Below are 17,401 nucleotides of genomic sequence, written 5' to 3'. Positions count from 1 at the left end.
TGCCCTCACATTCTATTCCCTAGGAACAACTTGTATTAAAAAGGCATCCAAGTCTTCAATTTCACCCTAGACCATGTTTTGATAGTTCTGAAGTTTTGCATTCTTTATAGTATATAGTCCTCAGACTTGTTTCACTATGATCTCTGCATCTCCATGGGGTTTTAGGATTTTCACCCCCCTTTTCTTTGCATTAGTGATATCCACCAGCAATGCTTCATATTTTGCATTATTATATGTGTTCTTTAATTATAGTTTATATGCAACCTATTTCAAATTTCCATTAGGGAAATGAGTACCATGCCTACTCTAGATCCAATAGTAGCACAACTATTTTCAAACTCTAAGATCCAAATCTTTTAGTCAATAGGAGGATCTAGTTGTTCTTCTGAAGTGGTAAAGTTAGAGAACATCATGTAGTTCCCAAACTCCATTTCTTGATACAAAATTTGGGCCTTGGGATCATTGGATTTCATAGCCATAAATTTAACTTTCTCCTCAAGTTCTAACTTAATCCTTTTATTACCAACATGTATTATGGCATGAGGCCAGTCTAGATTAATTTCTCTACCCATATCTCTACAAAAGCTCCTACTCAAAATCATACCATAAATAGCAAGGATATCAACTACCAAGATGGTTAATTTCATTCTCTTTGCAAGATGTGTGACTAAGGCTACTTTTGCATCAACTTTCTTTGCATCCATGGAATAAAAATATCCAAAGGTCTTGGTTAGAGATAAGCCTAATGTGTGAGAAATATTAGAAGGCATGACATTGTTAAAGGCTCCCGAGTCAATTATATAATTACTCAATTTGTGACCATTTACATATAAGGACACGTAAAATGGATCAAGTTCTTGGCTAGGAGAGGTAGCTAAAAATAAGGACTCTTCTTCTTTAAAAAACATAGGTAGAATTTGTTCTTCATCAATGGGAGGGCCACAATTAAAATGGGTTTGTTCATTTCTAATAGTAGTATTGATACTAGGGTGAGTTTTACCATTAGCTTCACTTCTACAATAATTTACTTGTTTTGTTAGTTCTGTAGGGTGAGTTTTCAAGTAATCCAAGGGAGAAACTTGGATACAAATTTCTTTGCAATATTGAATGATATCAAATGAGGGATGAGGTTTATCATTTTGTTCAAATTTTTCTTGTTCTTTCCTCCAAGAAAAAGAAGTAGATGCACTAGTTGTTGCTAGTGAAGAGCCCAGAGCCATGTTCTAGATAAGAATTGAGTTCATCAGATTCTTATCTCTTTGACTTCTTGTTACTAAAGTCATTTTTACTTCATCTAATGTAGTGAACCAATCTCCTCCTAAGTTTGAATATGATTCATACTCCAAGAAAAATGTTCTAGAGTCACCATGGGGAGCATAATCATCTTCACTTTCAGGATATTCCACTTTCAGCTCATTACTAGTATTGATTTGCTTGTTTCCAGGGATAAATTTAAGGAACACCCCCCCCCCCCCCCCCCCCCGCCCTCCCAAAATTTATAAAATTGTGGTGAATCACATGTCATTTGGGTGAAAAATAAATTAATAGTGTTGGCAAATTATGCGTCAATCAATGGATATTTGGTGGCAAATTTTTTAATAGTTTAGACAATTTTTATAAAATAATGGCAAATATAATTTTTGTTTTTAATAAAATTATTAATATTGATGGTGAATTATGTTTTGAAATATGGATATTGGTTGGTGAATATTTTAATAACCAATACCTTTTTTATAAAAAAATGGTGAAATTATTTTCCAAATAATTGAATTAATTTATTTGTTATGGCGAATGGTTTTCAGAAAGTTATGGTTGGTATGGCTATTTTCAAAAGATGGTAAATAAGTAGCCTAACCTAACATACCAACTTACATAAATTATTGGCAACTGGCAAGTGATGGTTTAAAGATGTGTTTGTTTGACCGTACATTATGGAAGCATAATCTTTGCCTCTACCACTGTAATTATGTTAAATGTATTATTTGAGAACTTAGACCGTCTGATGATCCGAGATCAATGGTTGAGGTTTAATTTCAGCCAACATTTCTTTTGGCATGTTTCAATAGTGAAACTCATATATCTGAAATAGACAACTACAAATAAACTGTTTTCATTTTGGCGAATGGGCTGACTGTTACATATGATAAGAACTAATATTTGGTGAACCTCGCATAATTTCAAGTAATCAAGTGGGTGAATAGGGTGGGAATTCGGTACCCCATTGTGTGTGATGCATGGCGAATTGGGTCCTAGGACAAATAAAAATTTCACATAGGAAAATGGGAATTTGGCGAATGATGATCCTCGAAAGAGACACTCAATTAATTCCATGGCAAATAAGAGTAAACATTAAAGAGAAATATGGGCAAAGAACCTGACTACCAAACTGAAATTATATAGTAATAGTGGTGAACACTCTGACCACTATATGAGTATTTTTATAAAATCTGGGTGAACTAGTCAACTAGTATACGATGTTTTTTTTGCCAATTTCTATAGCCCAATCGGGACATATTCACCAATTGACGAATAATTGCTACTAAAAAATCCCTGCTTGTGTCTATTCTTCTTTGAACAAGATTCACCATTATGATCCTCTCTTAAGTGAAATATGCACATATTTTGCTTCTTAGGAGTGTCCTACTAAGGTTTTTGGAGAGAAGGAATTATTTTACCCATTTTCCTTTTCATGGAAGTTATCTCATTTGATAATTTTTGAAGCATTTCTTCCATGTTATTGGTTGTTTCTAGTAGCAAATTTTTTCAAAGTTCCATTTGAAGCTCTCTCATCCATTTTTTGGCTGCTATCAGGTCATCCTCCAACTCTATCACCAAGGTTTGAGTAGCTTGTAGATTAGCCACATGTGCTCTTCTAATTTGAAAACATATATCTAGAGGCATCAAACTAATGAAAAACATCTTTTGATTATCTATAGTTGGTCTACTAGCAACAATAATAGGGTTGACCAATTTGTCGAACCGTACTATGAAATATATCATGGGAATACTAGGTTCCTTTTTAATTTGTGTGAGTTGAGATAATAGAGTGTGTTCACCTTTTGTACTCTTATAGCATACCTCAAGTCAATTCCACATGTCATCCTAGGTTGTAATGCATCCCATCAAAATATGTTGAAACTGATTAGTTACATTCTCAACAAGAGTCTTAATGAACAATCTTACTACTACATCTTCATGCCAAGGAAAAAAAATGCTACATGCTACAAAGAAGGCAGCAATGTGCTCATCAACAGATACTCTCCTATCGCCATTAAATTTGGGGAAGTTCTTTCAGGAAGCTCTTAGTAAGTCATTATTAGTAGCAAGACGAAGGGGGCCAATAGCATTACCCCAAGGCACACCCATTGAAGTAGGAATAATTAATGATATTGGCTGAAAGGTGACAATAGTAGGGGCTACTACTCTATGTAATGTGAGAACATTACACAGTGATGGGATCAGAGTGCATAAGATAGGAGGGGAAGAGGAATGACCGTGTCTCCAAGAAATGAGAAGGGGTGGAATAAATACAGCTCTATGGATACCTTAAAACACTAGATCTCATGAGTAGGTTCTCCCTCCTCTTAGAGGATCTTCTAATATTGGGAAATCAGCTTTCTTTAATTCCTCAAACACTGGGTCAACTTTCTCTTTTCCAAAAGCACTTCTACTATACTTGGGATCTAGTGTGAATTGACTTAGTTTACAATGGGTGTGCTTTTTTCAACCTTTTTTGCTACAACACTCCTTCCCAATACTCAACATTGGCTTCCTCTCTCTCTAGTGCAAATCTAACTCTTTGATACTCATTGAGGGATTTTCAAATTTTCTAGGCAAGTGTATTCAACTAGTTTATTATATCTTCTTATTCATCTTGGAAGCCAAGGTTGGGTTGCATTACTGGGATTTGACCTTCATAAGGCAACACCATTTTTCCTCATGAACTAATAGGCATGACTCAATAAATTGAGATGGATTTTTAAGTTATCCCAGTAAAGCCATAGATAGACTTACTAAGAAAAACTTAGGATAGGCAAGGATTTCCCCAACAAAGTCACCAAAAATTGTTGGTTAATAGTTTATCTTCGTTAATTTCAAAGGCTTATACCTTGACCCTTAATGTGCCCAATAGTAAATGGAAAAAAAAGTAGTTAACAACAAAATGGGTTAGTGTAGTAATCTATTAAAGACCCCTAAATTGAAAGGCACATCTCCCTTTAAATGCAAGATTTGCAATGAATGTTTTTTTAGCTTTTTGGGGTGTTCTCTTAACCAAAAAGAAGGAGAGGCAGAACCATATTGCTTAAAACTTCAGACAATCTAGGAGACTTTCAAAACTAACTCCTAGAATGAAATCTATTCTATCTAAGATGGAAAATTGAAACCATGCAAGAATACCTACCATAGCATGAGAGAGAGAGAGAGAGAGAGAGAGAGAGAGAGAGAGAGAGATTTAGCAATGCCTAGATTGCTAGAATAATTAAAATGTGGCAATACCTAGATTCTCCCCTTTTCATCTACTTCATTAATCAAAACTCAAGTTTCTCATACAAGCTATAAAATGCATGAACGAACATGCACAACATAGGGGAATAAAGTACTAAGAAAAGTAAAGCTTACAATCCACCAAGATGAAAGAAATAAAACCAAGTTTATTTGCAATCTTCTAGTTTTCATTTACAACACATTCATTCCAAGTTCTATAGAACAACTAACGACATGTTTGGTTATAGGAATAGGAAATTGAGAATAGGAATAGTGAATAGGAATAGGAATAGAAAATAAAAATAGGAATATAAAATAGGATTCAAGAATAGGAATAGGAATAGGATTTGTTTTTCTACACCTTGTTTGGTTCTACAATAATAGAGTGATCATCTGCTTTGGAAGAGGAAAATGGTGAATTCGTAGCAAATTCTACCTTCTCCATTCCTTGGAATGTAAATTGATATTTTTTAGGTCTCCTTGGCTTAGCTAATTTTTCCCATTACACACACCTATGATCTTACTCATGCTTGATCAACACCCCCTATGATTTCTACGATATCAATGAAATGATCTCTATTATTAAAGCTCCTCAATGTATAATAAACTCAAAAAATGTAGAGAAATTTATAAAGATAATATTGGAGGGGTGAGCATGCACTCTTGCAGGAGTTCAAATCATCCATTGCCGCTCATAATTTTTCCAAACAGTGAGATTTCTTATTGAATATTTTGAGCATTGTAAGCAGGACATGTTTAAAATTGCATTCAATTTTTTTTGTGAAGATTTAGAAATTATACAGTATTGCAAAAGGCCATATTTTAGTAGCAACATGTTGCCAACAATTAATATTTTTATGCAAGAAATAGGAAATGGGAAGATAATAGTTTTGAGAGTTTGTCGATTATTATTTGTGAGAAAGTGCCTATCAATCATGGAAAATGTGTGTAGTGGAACAATAAAGAAACTACCTGAGCTTGATAATTCAATGGTAAAGGTTTTTGAGATTTGAGCAGACTTCAAAATCTAATAGGCAATGGAGTGCAATGGACTTCAATTTTTTTTATCAAATATGAAAAAGTTAAAATGGGAATAGGAATAGCTATTCCAATAACAAGTATTTTTGAGAATGAACACATGCTCATTTTGGGGTGAAAATGGAAATACAAATTCTAATTCTTAATTTTGCTTTGGCACACCAAATAGAAAATTAAAACAAATTCTAATTCTCAATTTTGAATTGATACACCAAACAGAGACTTGAAAATGAATTATAATTCTCGATTCCTATTCTAATCAATTTCCTGCAAGCAAACAGGCCCTAAATGTACAACAAAATTAAAATGTAGAATTAGAGTCACACATAGTAGTCCAAACCACAAGGGTTCACCCACAAAATAATTTTCCAAACTTATTGACTTCACAAAAAGCTAGATATATAGGCCTCTCTAGAATAGCCAGTTACACTTGATGATTACACTACAGAGAATCTATATATAGAGGAAGCTAAAATTAGGACTTGACTGGTCATCATCCATTATAGATTTTAATCCAATTACCAAAAATGATTACAAAAGAGAATGTGTGTGTGTGTGTGAGAGAGAGAGAGAGAGAGAGAGAGAGAGAGAGAGAGAGAGAGAGAGAGAGAGAGAGAGAGAGAGAGAGAGAGAGAGAGAGAGAGAGAGTATCAAAGCATCAAACTTTCTTATGAGTCATAGCCTTAGCTCTATTTTCTTTTATTGCATTTGTTACTTTATCTAGTTCATCAACACTTGGGGGTGAAAATGGAAATACAAATTCTAATTCTTAATTTTGCTTTGGCACACCAAACAAAAAATTAAAACAAATTCTAATTCTCAATTCTGAATTGATACACCAAACAGAGACTTGAAAACGAATTATAATTCTCAATTCCTATTCTAATCAATTTCTTGCAAGCAAACAGGCCCTAAATGTACAAAAAAATTAAAATGTAGAATTAGAGTCACACACAGTAGTCCAAACCACAAGGGTTCACTCACAAAATAATCTTCCAAACTTATTGACTTCACAAAAAGCTAGATATATAGGCCTCTCTAGAATAGCCAGTTACACTTGATGATTACACTACAGAGAATCTATATATAGAGGAAGCTAAAATTAGGACTTGACTGGTCATCATCCATTATAGATTTTAATCCAATTACCAAAAATGATTAGAAAAGAGAATGTGTGTGTGTGTGTGTGTGTGTGTGTGTGTGTGTGTGTGAGAGAGAGAGAGAGAGAGAGAGAGAGAGAGAGAGAGAGAGAGAGAGAGAGAGAGAGAGAGTATCAAAGCATCAAACTTTCTTATGAGTCATAGCCTTAGCTCTATTTTCTTTTATTGCATTTGTTACTTTATCCAGTTCATCAACACTTGGGATTATGATGTTATCAACTTGAATCATCTAGTAGTTATCCATCTCTATTAACTCTTCCACTCTCGTGATCTTTGATTGGAACTTTTCTGATGCTCATCTTAGGATGAAATCTATTGTTGAGAGCTTCTGGATCCTTAATACTTGGAAGTTAATTAAATAAGTGGTCTTAATCAACAAATTCTAGGAATTTGGTTTTCATTCACTCAATTTCCACCAATTGACCATTACTAGATACATATGATTTCATATTGCAACATGTTTAAGTATTCAAAAATCTTTTCAATAACATTCTGCACTAGATCATGCACATCCTTAAGCTCATTTATTGACCTTACAAAGCTTTCCACTATAAACTCCAATGATCACTTCCAATGAAGCAATGGTTCTTGACCTATTTTGAGGATCCTGTGGGTCATGGTGACATTAGTCTTCACATCTATCATCTCTTGCAACAAGGGCAATTGCTCCATCAGTTTCTTTGATGCTTTTTGCATGGTCATCTCATGCCTAGACATTGCTTTCCTTAACTGAATAGTATCTAGAAGAAGATTTCTAAGATTCTTGATGAGAGGGGGACCTTGAGCCTTCATTTGATCAATCCATGAGCGACCAATTTGAACTAATTGCCTTTCCTATTGTATCTTTAAAAGAAAGTTCTTATTCTCTTCTATACTTGGATCAAATGTAGGCTATTACTTTTTTATTTGAGGCCTTGCATACCTATTTCTCCACCCTTAACTCTTCTAGTTTTTCATCTATCTTTCATTAGTTGATTTCCATATGTTAACCATGCACAAGAATACCAATGTCAACCATTTTTATTTGAAAGTCATTTATAGTGAGCTCATGGAACTTTCCCTCTTTTTGATGTTCTTCTTTCTCCATCAACATATAAATAGTAGAGGGATCAGTGGCCAATGCTTTTATAGATTTTTGCTTCTTTGTCTTTATTGATTATGACTAAGAAGAAGTACCTTGCATGATGAGGTCCTTGGATGGGGTAACTTCCTCATATGTATGTTTTTTCTAATTAATGGTCTCTTCCAACCATGAATCAGTTGAGAGGATATTGATTGCAGACTAAAGGGCTGTAGGATTAAAGAGTTTCCTTGCCAATAGGGGTGTATGCTTGCTCCAAGTGGTAGTGGGGAAACTAGTCACTTTAGTAACTCAAAGGGCCAAGGTATCATCATGCATAGATTCATCTTTCTCTTTACCATCCATGGGATTGGTGTCACCATCAAGATTGATGACTTGGATAGGGGAGAAAGACTTGGCCACTAATTTCTATTGCTCCTTCTCATTATCCTTTCCCTTCTCCCCAACATTTCTTGTATTTGGGAGAGATTCTCCTCCACAAGTAGAGTTGATTTGTATATTCTTCTTTGAAGGTTGATCTTCACCCTGACTGATGGACTAGGTTGGGCCTATTAATCTTGAAGTGGTAGTGGTGGTTGAGGTAGACACAATTGCCTGAGAAAATCTAGAAGCTACTCCACCAGTAGAGCATGTACTTTAAGTTATTTTTTTTTTGCCTTAGTCAACTCCAGCCATTTTTCCATTCTTTTAATTATCCCATGCATTAGGACCTCCATCATATCGATAATAGGACCTTTAGGGAGAGCTGACACAATGGTAGTTCCCTTGATCTACTTAAAGGATGAGGGATGCATATAGGATCCATCATCTACAATTTTAGAAACATCAACAAAGTCATTATATAACTTAATTTCATCATTTTCAGCTTGGACCAATACTTATCCCTAGTTTGGTATTTGTTATGACATCCAACCCAATAATATTTAACATTTGGAAAATGTTTGTGAGCATATCCCATCTTTAAATGATCTCTTACAAAATTCACCAAGTAATATTAAGGCCTAAGTACCTCATAATCCACTAGTTTGATCTTGTTCTCAAAACTTTTAACTAGATTCCAGGCATCATATCTAGAAGTACAGGAATAGGGTCCAACTACCATTGGGAAGGAAATTTTGGCTATCTTCTTTATATTAGAACATAAGGTGTCCACTTCTAGTATTTGTCAACATAATTCAATAAGAACAATTTTGTCCTCAGGCTACCTAGGGAGCCTTTTGGGAAAACCATCAAAAGAACTAATTTGTACATAGGAGAAGCTTGGGAATTGGATGAAAGAACATCTAAACTGGGCTATAACTAAAATAACATCTGGTGAAAGTCTTTGCTTAGGGCAGCCTCAAAACTCTCAGCACAATCTCATAGTGAACACATCATTCATTTTCATGTACTCTTCAAAGCTCCTCTACAACTAAAGGTGAGGGTAGAATGCCTATACCCTCATACTCTCATTATAGTCTTCAATGCTAGGAAGACCTAGCCATAGGTGATGCATGGATAAGGCATATATTAGATATGAGGACATATAGAAATGCTTATATTTTTAGCTAAATTTAACCATGAGGCAAGCTCATCACATATGATTTTGACCTATTTGATCACTAGTCCTTCGATAGATATGGCTTGCACCAAGTATAAATGATGCTCAATGAAATCCATAATTTGATCCTTTCCTTTCAATCTTAACAATAATGCTAGGATGTTGACGATTTCTCTTTTTAAATTGGTTCCAAAAAGGGTTTTTGACATTTTTCTCTTCTTTGAATGAGGTGTTTGGAACTAGCATCTCTGCATATCCTCTATTCACAAATTCCTCTTTTTTTTGAAAATAGATGTAGAGGACCCAAAATCAATATCATTGTATTCCTCTTTCACTGGTACGCTAAATGCAGATTACATCAGGGCCTTATTTATCAAGAGAAGGATAGACTGGCCAGGCATCAAGATTTACTTTGTTTCTAGATTATATCTCTCGATACACTCTCTTACTAACTCTAGAGCCTACACACCCATGGTAAATATAGTGGCTTCTACCAATCCATTTTCCTTCCATTTTTGGGTGATCAAGTCGATGGGTTGAGAGTTAAGCCTTCTGTGGAGATCACCTAAGTCATATAATTTGAATGTAAGTACCAATGAGATATTTCAATTCACTTTCCAAGCCTAGGAGTCAATCGTAACTTGTTTCTCTAATTTCTATTTTCTTATTATTTCAAAGAAGGGCTAATTGCTCGATTAATAGTCATTAAAATAATAAGGAAGCAAGTTTGAGGCAAATCTAAGCAAATAGATGCAAAAATCTGAATGTTAGTACCACACAAATGAAATTAAACACAACCAATGATCATAATGGTAGGATTTGATAATTAACAGCTATTTAAAACTTTCTATTTTTATGCATGTAAGGATCCATGAACCTAAAAAATATATTACTCTCTTAATGTGATATGGTAGCGTGAAAAGAGACTTACCAAACCAAGGGATTTCAGTTTAATTGAAACTCCCTCATTTACTTTAGAATCTAGAGCAAGGATTCACATTGTAAGTCTTTATATACAGAGGAGAACATGTATATCCATCTTTCCATAAGCCTATCCTTTCTTTGATTATGAATCATGTGAGAAATAATCCTCCAATACCTCAGGCACTTCATTTTCTTATTCTCTGCATCAAGAAATTTAACACTTGATCTCCTTTATATTAGGAATGTACCTTCATGACTAACTTTATCAAAAGCATCTTCCTAGCATCTCTATGGAATATTATCACACTAGACTTGCTTAGTTATCTTATCTTTGTAATCTTTTGGAGAAGTTGACTTCTATCTTTTGGAAGGACAAAAATAACCTCTGAGATCAAAACTTTTCAAAGGAAGGGCCACCTTAGAACATTTCCCCTTGTTTTGGTTAGTTACCTTGTATATCCATGAGATGAAATTTTGAGCATGGATTCAACATAATGGGCTCAGATTTGTTCCTTTTTAGCATCATGACTGGTTCCATTGATGTATAAACACTTTGAATGGAGCACAAGCCTTGTTGGCTTTGAAAATAGAGATGAACAACTTCATTTCAATCAAGTGAGCAACAAAAAAAATGCAGACCCAATTCTCTACACAAAAATGGATTTTGACCCTAGAAATTTGACTCGAGACTAGTTTAGCTATAACTTTCACTTCTCTAGATCCTTTCATCATAATTTGAGTAGCTTCATATGTATGAATGCTATCATGAATTTGATCTTTAGGTTCCTACTTGATGAAGTTTGCTAAAATAGATAGCTAGCCACATGATTTAGAATCTGAAGGAAATAAGAATGCTAGAACAACAAAAAATGTCATGGAAACAAGAAAGAATCACTTCTCATCAAGAAGAAACTCAAACAATATCCCAACTAAAACTAAATCACCTAAGCACCAAATGCATTGGAATAACAAGGAACCCATAGGGATAAATAAGAAAAAGTGAAGCAAGGGAAACCCAGAAAAGACACAAAGTGGGAGTCTTGGAAGCTTGATGAGAAGTGAGACTTCTAGGGGCTATCTAGATGATCAACTAGACAAAAACTTAATGTATTGCCAACAACTACAAACATAAATGGATAGACTAAAAGTTGGCATCAATTTATAAGTATATAAAATGAAGCAAGGGATCTTCATTACACAATCCAAATACATGAAGGAGATACTAATTTTTTGGCATGGAAGATTCAAGACCAATTAGTACACATATGACCACAAGAAAAAAGTTATCTAAGAATGATGATTCTACTGATGTGAATGAGAAATTGTATAGGTTGATGATTGGAAAACTACAGTATGTTGTTTGCAATAGACCTAATATTGCATTTGTAGTTAGGATAGTTTCAATATTTTTTGAAAATTTTAAGGAGAATCACATGGTGGTAGTGAAAAGGATACTAAGATATCTAAAAGGGACAAAATATTATTGATTGTATTACAAGAATAATGCTAGGTTTGAAATAAAAAGTGTTTATTAATTTAGATTGGGTAGGAAATGTTGGTGACAAAAAAAGTACAAGTGGAGGAGCTTTCTTTCTAGGAAAGAGACTAGTTTCACAAACACGAAAGAAGCAGAACTACATATCTCAATCAACAACTAAAGTTGAATATGTGGGAGAAATAGTGAATTGTTCAAATATCATATGGATCAAGCAATTGTTGAAAGGAATAAAGGAAGAGATCACTGATCTAGTTGTTATCTATTATGATAACACTAGTGCTATAAACATATCAAAGAATCCTGTGATGCACACAAAGACTAAGCATATTGCTATCAAGTATCATTACTTGAGAGAGATAGTTGAAGGAAAAGAAGTAAGATTGGAGCATGTGAAGACTAAGGAGCAAATATCGGATATATTCACTAAGGCATTACCTAAGGATGTTCATGAATATTTAAGAGGTAAATTAGGGATGATTCCCCTAGATAAGGCTAGTGAATTTGAAATGGTGGTCTACATCAAATGGGTTGATCATAATATCTTAAAAGTTAATGAAAATAGTCCTACTTTAGAAGCTACCTAAAGTGTCAAAGGAAGAAGTAGAGAGTGAAGGAACAAGGACAAAATTATGTATCACTCATGCATAGATAACAAATGATGAATTTTATACTGACATGAAGATATCTAAATGGAAAAAATCAATGAGATAGATGAAGTGTCTTTGGAATTGTTATCAAAGAGGGAGAGGATTTTCATTTACCATGAGCAAATAAGGAAGAGGGAGTTCATAGAGCTTATGTAAGGTGTCATTAGTAATACAAAAGAATCTAATTGATTTCATGATTTGATATGATAGAAGGAGCTTATATGTTGCATATCAGAGCTGGATGGATGAGAATTGAAATGAAACTAAAAGAGAAAGATTGTTAGACATAGAAGTGGGAATTAGAATGAAAGTAAGGATATTAATGAAAATGTGATACTACACATAGAGGGAATTTTCTCAATGTAGTACATATTTTGGATTGCATGGTAACTAGAGCTATTGCCATCAATGTCAAAGAGAGAGATTGTTGGAACCTACAATTAGAATAATTATTATGTTGTCATTGATGTCAAATATTATAGGTAAGACAATTTTCTATATGATTTGAGTTCCATATCTAGATGATTAATGAATAGGATTTGAGAACATGGTCATAAAAAATTTACTTAGAGGAAATGTTGAGTTATGAGAAGAAGCCACAATGATTACTTATTAGTTATGGTTTGACAAGATAAAGTGATTTTATAATCATACTACACATGAAGAAGATTGTTGTACTGAAGCCTTGAAGAAGTGATCAAAGATTGAAATAATTCATAAGCTTAACCAAGCAACATAGTAGAAGATTAAGGAACTTAAATTTTGTGTCGAGTGATGCTAGTGTCTAATAAGTAATAGTATGTTCCAAGTAGAAGTAGTTTTGACCAAGCATCAATATTGAGTAAGTGTCAGTATATGTGCCTAATAGAAGGTTGGTAGATATTGAGTAACCCAATGATGAGCAAGCATCAGAACATAGTATTGGATGAGGGACAAAATTTTGATATTTTATGAGGAAATCATGGTTTCCAGCTAATAGAGTTGATTTCTTGGAATATGTAAAGTGTTTGGAAGATAAGGATGGATGACCTGAAACATTTAAATCAAGGGAAGATATTTTTATGTGTTCCTATGCAAGGATTCAAGGAGAAGTTTGGAGAAGTTTCCAGAAGAGGAAAGAAGAGATGAAATGTTAGAAGGATTTGATGAATCTGATTAAACCCTAAGATCTTTGATGATGTTCAAGAGACTAAAGATCAGAATTACCTATTTAAGGAGGCACAAAATTTAAGCTTGTGTGTGTGTGAAAACCTAGCAAGGTTGGATTAGTTATTGATGCTATTGATTGGTAAACTTAAGTAGAAGGTTGAGAAGAGTTGAGAAGAGAAGAATAGTGATTGCTTAAAGGGTTTCCAAGTGAATCAGAGACTAAGATGGTAGTGAAGGTTAGTCATTGGATTCACATTTATGCCAAACCACAATCTATATTTGCAAAGTAAGTTGTATTTTCTAGATCAAAACCTGATGTTACTTTCGAACCATTGTATCATTATTGAAATCCTTTAATCACAGTTGACCTATCGGTCATATGTAGACCCTTTAATCAAGGTGGAATTCTAATAGAATTTTCTAAAGTTTTCTAACAAGGCCATTCCTAACAGGGTGATTAAATCCTTTAACAAGGTCACATTTAATAGTGTGTTTAGTAACCTTTAACAAGGTTGGCTCCTAACAGAGCTCACTTTAGAAGAGTGAAAATATTGGTGGCATATTGTTCATAGTTTTTCCCAAATTGGGTTTCCACATTAAATCCTAGTGTCAAAATTGTGTGGATGTTATTTGTTATTATTTTTAGTTAATGTTTATAGTTTGAAAGTCTATTATATTTAGGACAGTGGACTACTAGTTTATGTTATAGAAAGTTTACAATAAAGGTAGAGCTAATGGATGTGAAGATATGAAGTAATTTAAGTGTTTGTTTGTTCAATTGGTACATTTGGACCTTGGATAACTAATTCACCCCCCTCTCTATTATTTTAAACATTCTAACACGTTTAACCTATTCAATTATCTATGTTATCTTCTTATATGTAGGTGTCCAAGTTTTCAAGATCTTCCACTCTATTTCATCTTCATCCTTCTTTCCATTACAAGCTTTAATTCTTGCAACAATCTCTAATATTATACCAAAGCAACTGATTACAAATTCATCATCCATCATTTTAGCTTCTTAGACATGTTTAAAATTGCATTCAATTTTTTTTGTGAAGATTTAGAAATTATAGAGTATTGCAAAAGGCCATATTTTAGTAGCAACATGTTGCCAACAATTAATATTTTTATGCAAGAAATAGGAAATGGGAAGATAATAGTTTTGAGAGTTTGTCGATTATTATTTGTGAGAAAGTGCCTATCAATCATGGAAAATGTGTGTAGTGGAACAATAAAGAAACTACCCGAGCTTGATAATTCAATGGTTGAAATAAAAATATCCAATTATGTAATCTAATTTCTCTAGCATGCTTATCACCTTCAATTGTAGATTCCAAAGTGTGAAGAACCTCCTTATAGCAATATCGTGAGAATGCTCGAAATAACAGAATACCAAGTGATAGCAGAACTCAGAATGAATCTACTGATCGTAGGCCACTTCGAGGGGGTAACCTCCTTTGAGCAAGCTCAATACAATAAATTCGTCCGTACCCATCAAGGGCCTCAACCTATTCTTATATACTGGGTACGATCTAGAAAAGTAATACTACCTATGCATGTGGGAGAATAAAATATACTCACGGGACGACTTACAAAGCATATGCGTCCAACAAAACTACTCTAACAAAATAAACAGAAGGAACACACAGGTTCCTAACATCCCCTCTCCCTTAGAAAAAAGCTTTGTCCTCAAAGCTTAAGGTGTGGAAATTGCTGTTGAATCTGAAGAAGGGGTTCCCAGGTAGCATCCTCTGGTTGCATGCCATGCCACTGAATCAAGACCTCAGAGATGGAGCGAGAGCGAAGCTGGTGAGTGCGCTGGTCAATGATTGCCACCGGCTCCAGGATAATGGATCCTTCCGTATCCATTTCAGGGAGAGTAGTTTGTGCTCTGACAGTGGTACCCAGAACTTTCTTTAGACAAGAAACATGAAAGACTGGATGAATGCGGGAAGAAGGAGGAAGTTCCAGTTTATAAGCAACTGAACCAATCTTCTGCAGAACCTTATAAGGCCCATAAAATTTTGGGGCCAGCTTATGACGCCCTTTCAGCTTTAGGGAGGATTGTTTGTATGGCTGTAGACGAAGAAAAACCATATCCCCAACTTGAAATGAGCGCTCAGAACGGTGTTGATCTGCTTGCTGTTTCATCCGATTACGGGCCATGTGAAGATTATCCTGTAAGGTACGAAGAATCTGATCCCTGCTGCGGAGAACTATGTCAACTGCCTGGACTGGTGAGCTGTTGGGAGTGTAGGGAAGGAGCACTGGAGGTGCCTGACCATAGACTGCTTCATATGGAGTCATTTTAGAGGCAGTGTGGTAAGAGGTATTGTACCACCATTCAGCTAAAGGGAGCCACTTGGCCCACTGATGTTGCTGCTCGGAAGTGAAGCAACGAAGATAAGTTTCCAAGCATTTATTGACAATTTCAGTTTGACCATCAGTTTGTGGGTGATAGCCCGAACTCATCTTCAGTTTGGTGCCAGTTTTCTGAAACAGTTCAGTCAAAAAATGACTGGTAAAAGTTGCATCATGATCAGAGACAATGGAAGAAGGGAGTCCATGAAGACGAAATATCTGGTCCATGAAGATTTGTGCAACAGAGGAGGCAGTATAGGGGTGGCTGAGGGCACAAAAATGACTATATTTCGAGAGACGATCAACCACAACCAAGATCACTGTCTTGCCACCGGATTTAGGAAGCCCTTCAATGAAATCCATAGAAATATCAGTCCAAATCCGTGTAGGGATGGGCAATGGTTCGAGCAAGCCAGGAAGGAGGGTCGTTTCACCCTTGTGGCGTTGGCAAGTATCACATTCAGCCACCATCTGTTGAATCGTCTGTTTCATCCCTTTCCAAAAGAAGTTTCTCCTTGCTCGCTCATAAGTTTTGAGGAAGCCTGAGTGCCCTGCTGAAGGAGAAGCATGGAGTTCATAAAAAATAGCCTGATGTAGAGCTGGGTTCTGAGGAAGCACTAGCCGACCCTTGTATCGAAGAGAAGCACCATCCCAAGAGTAATGTGGTATAGCAGAAGGATTATTGGCTAGCTGGTGAATGATTTGAGATAAAGAAGAGTCACTGTCATAGCCCTGCTGAACAGACGCTAACCAATTGGGAATGGGCATAGAAATAGCGGAAAGGGAAGCTTGATTATCAAATGTGCGAGAAAGAGCATCTGCCACAATATTCTCCTTACCCTTCTTGTAGGTGATCTCATAATCATACCCCATGAGTTTGCTGACCCATTTCTGTTGTGTAGGAGAGGATACCCGTTGTTTCAGGAAGTATTTCAGACTTTGGTGATCGGTTCTGATGCAAAAATGACTCCCTAAGAGGTATGGCCGCCACTTCTGTACAGCATGCAAAATAGCCATCATTTCTTTTTCATAAGTAGAGAGGGCTAGATTCTTACCAGAGAGGGCTTTGCTAGTGAACGCAATAGGATGGTCATCTTGCAGGAGAACAACACCCAATCCATTGCCGCAAGCATCACTCTCAATAGTGAAGGGTTTGGAAAAATCTGGCATCGCGAGAATAGGTGTACTGCACATAGCCTGTTTCAGTTGTTCAAATGCAGTCTCAGCAACAGGGGTCCAGGAGAAGGCATCCTTTTTTAACAGAGCTGTCAATGGTGCTGCAATTTTCCCGTAATCTTTGACAAACTTGCAGTAGTAGCCAGTCAACCCCAAAAAACCCCGAAGGCTCTTGAGAGTTTTAGGATGCGGCCAAGTTTTCATGGCATCTATTTTTGTAGGATCCACTCGCACTCCATGGTGTGCAACAATATGCCCGAGATACTCCACTTCCTCCTGGCCAAACACACATTTAGATAGTTTTGCACAGAGTTGATGATCAGAGAGAAGTTGCAAGAC

The sequence above is a fragment of the Cupressus sempervirens genome, chromosome 1 (genome assembly GCF_028749045.1).
Source record: "Cupressus sempervirens isolate cs-2001-9-10 chromosome 1, ASM2874904v1, whole genome shotgun sequence".
Classification (NCBI taxonomy): Eukaryota; Viridiplantae; Streptophyta; class Pinopsida; order Cupressales; family Cupressaceae; genus Cupressus; species Cupressus sempervirens.
The sequence above is the reverse complement of the archived record's forward strand: the minus strand, read 5'-3'. Positions refer to the sequence as shown.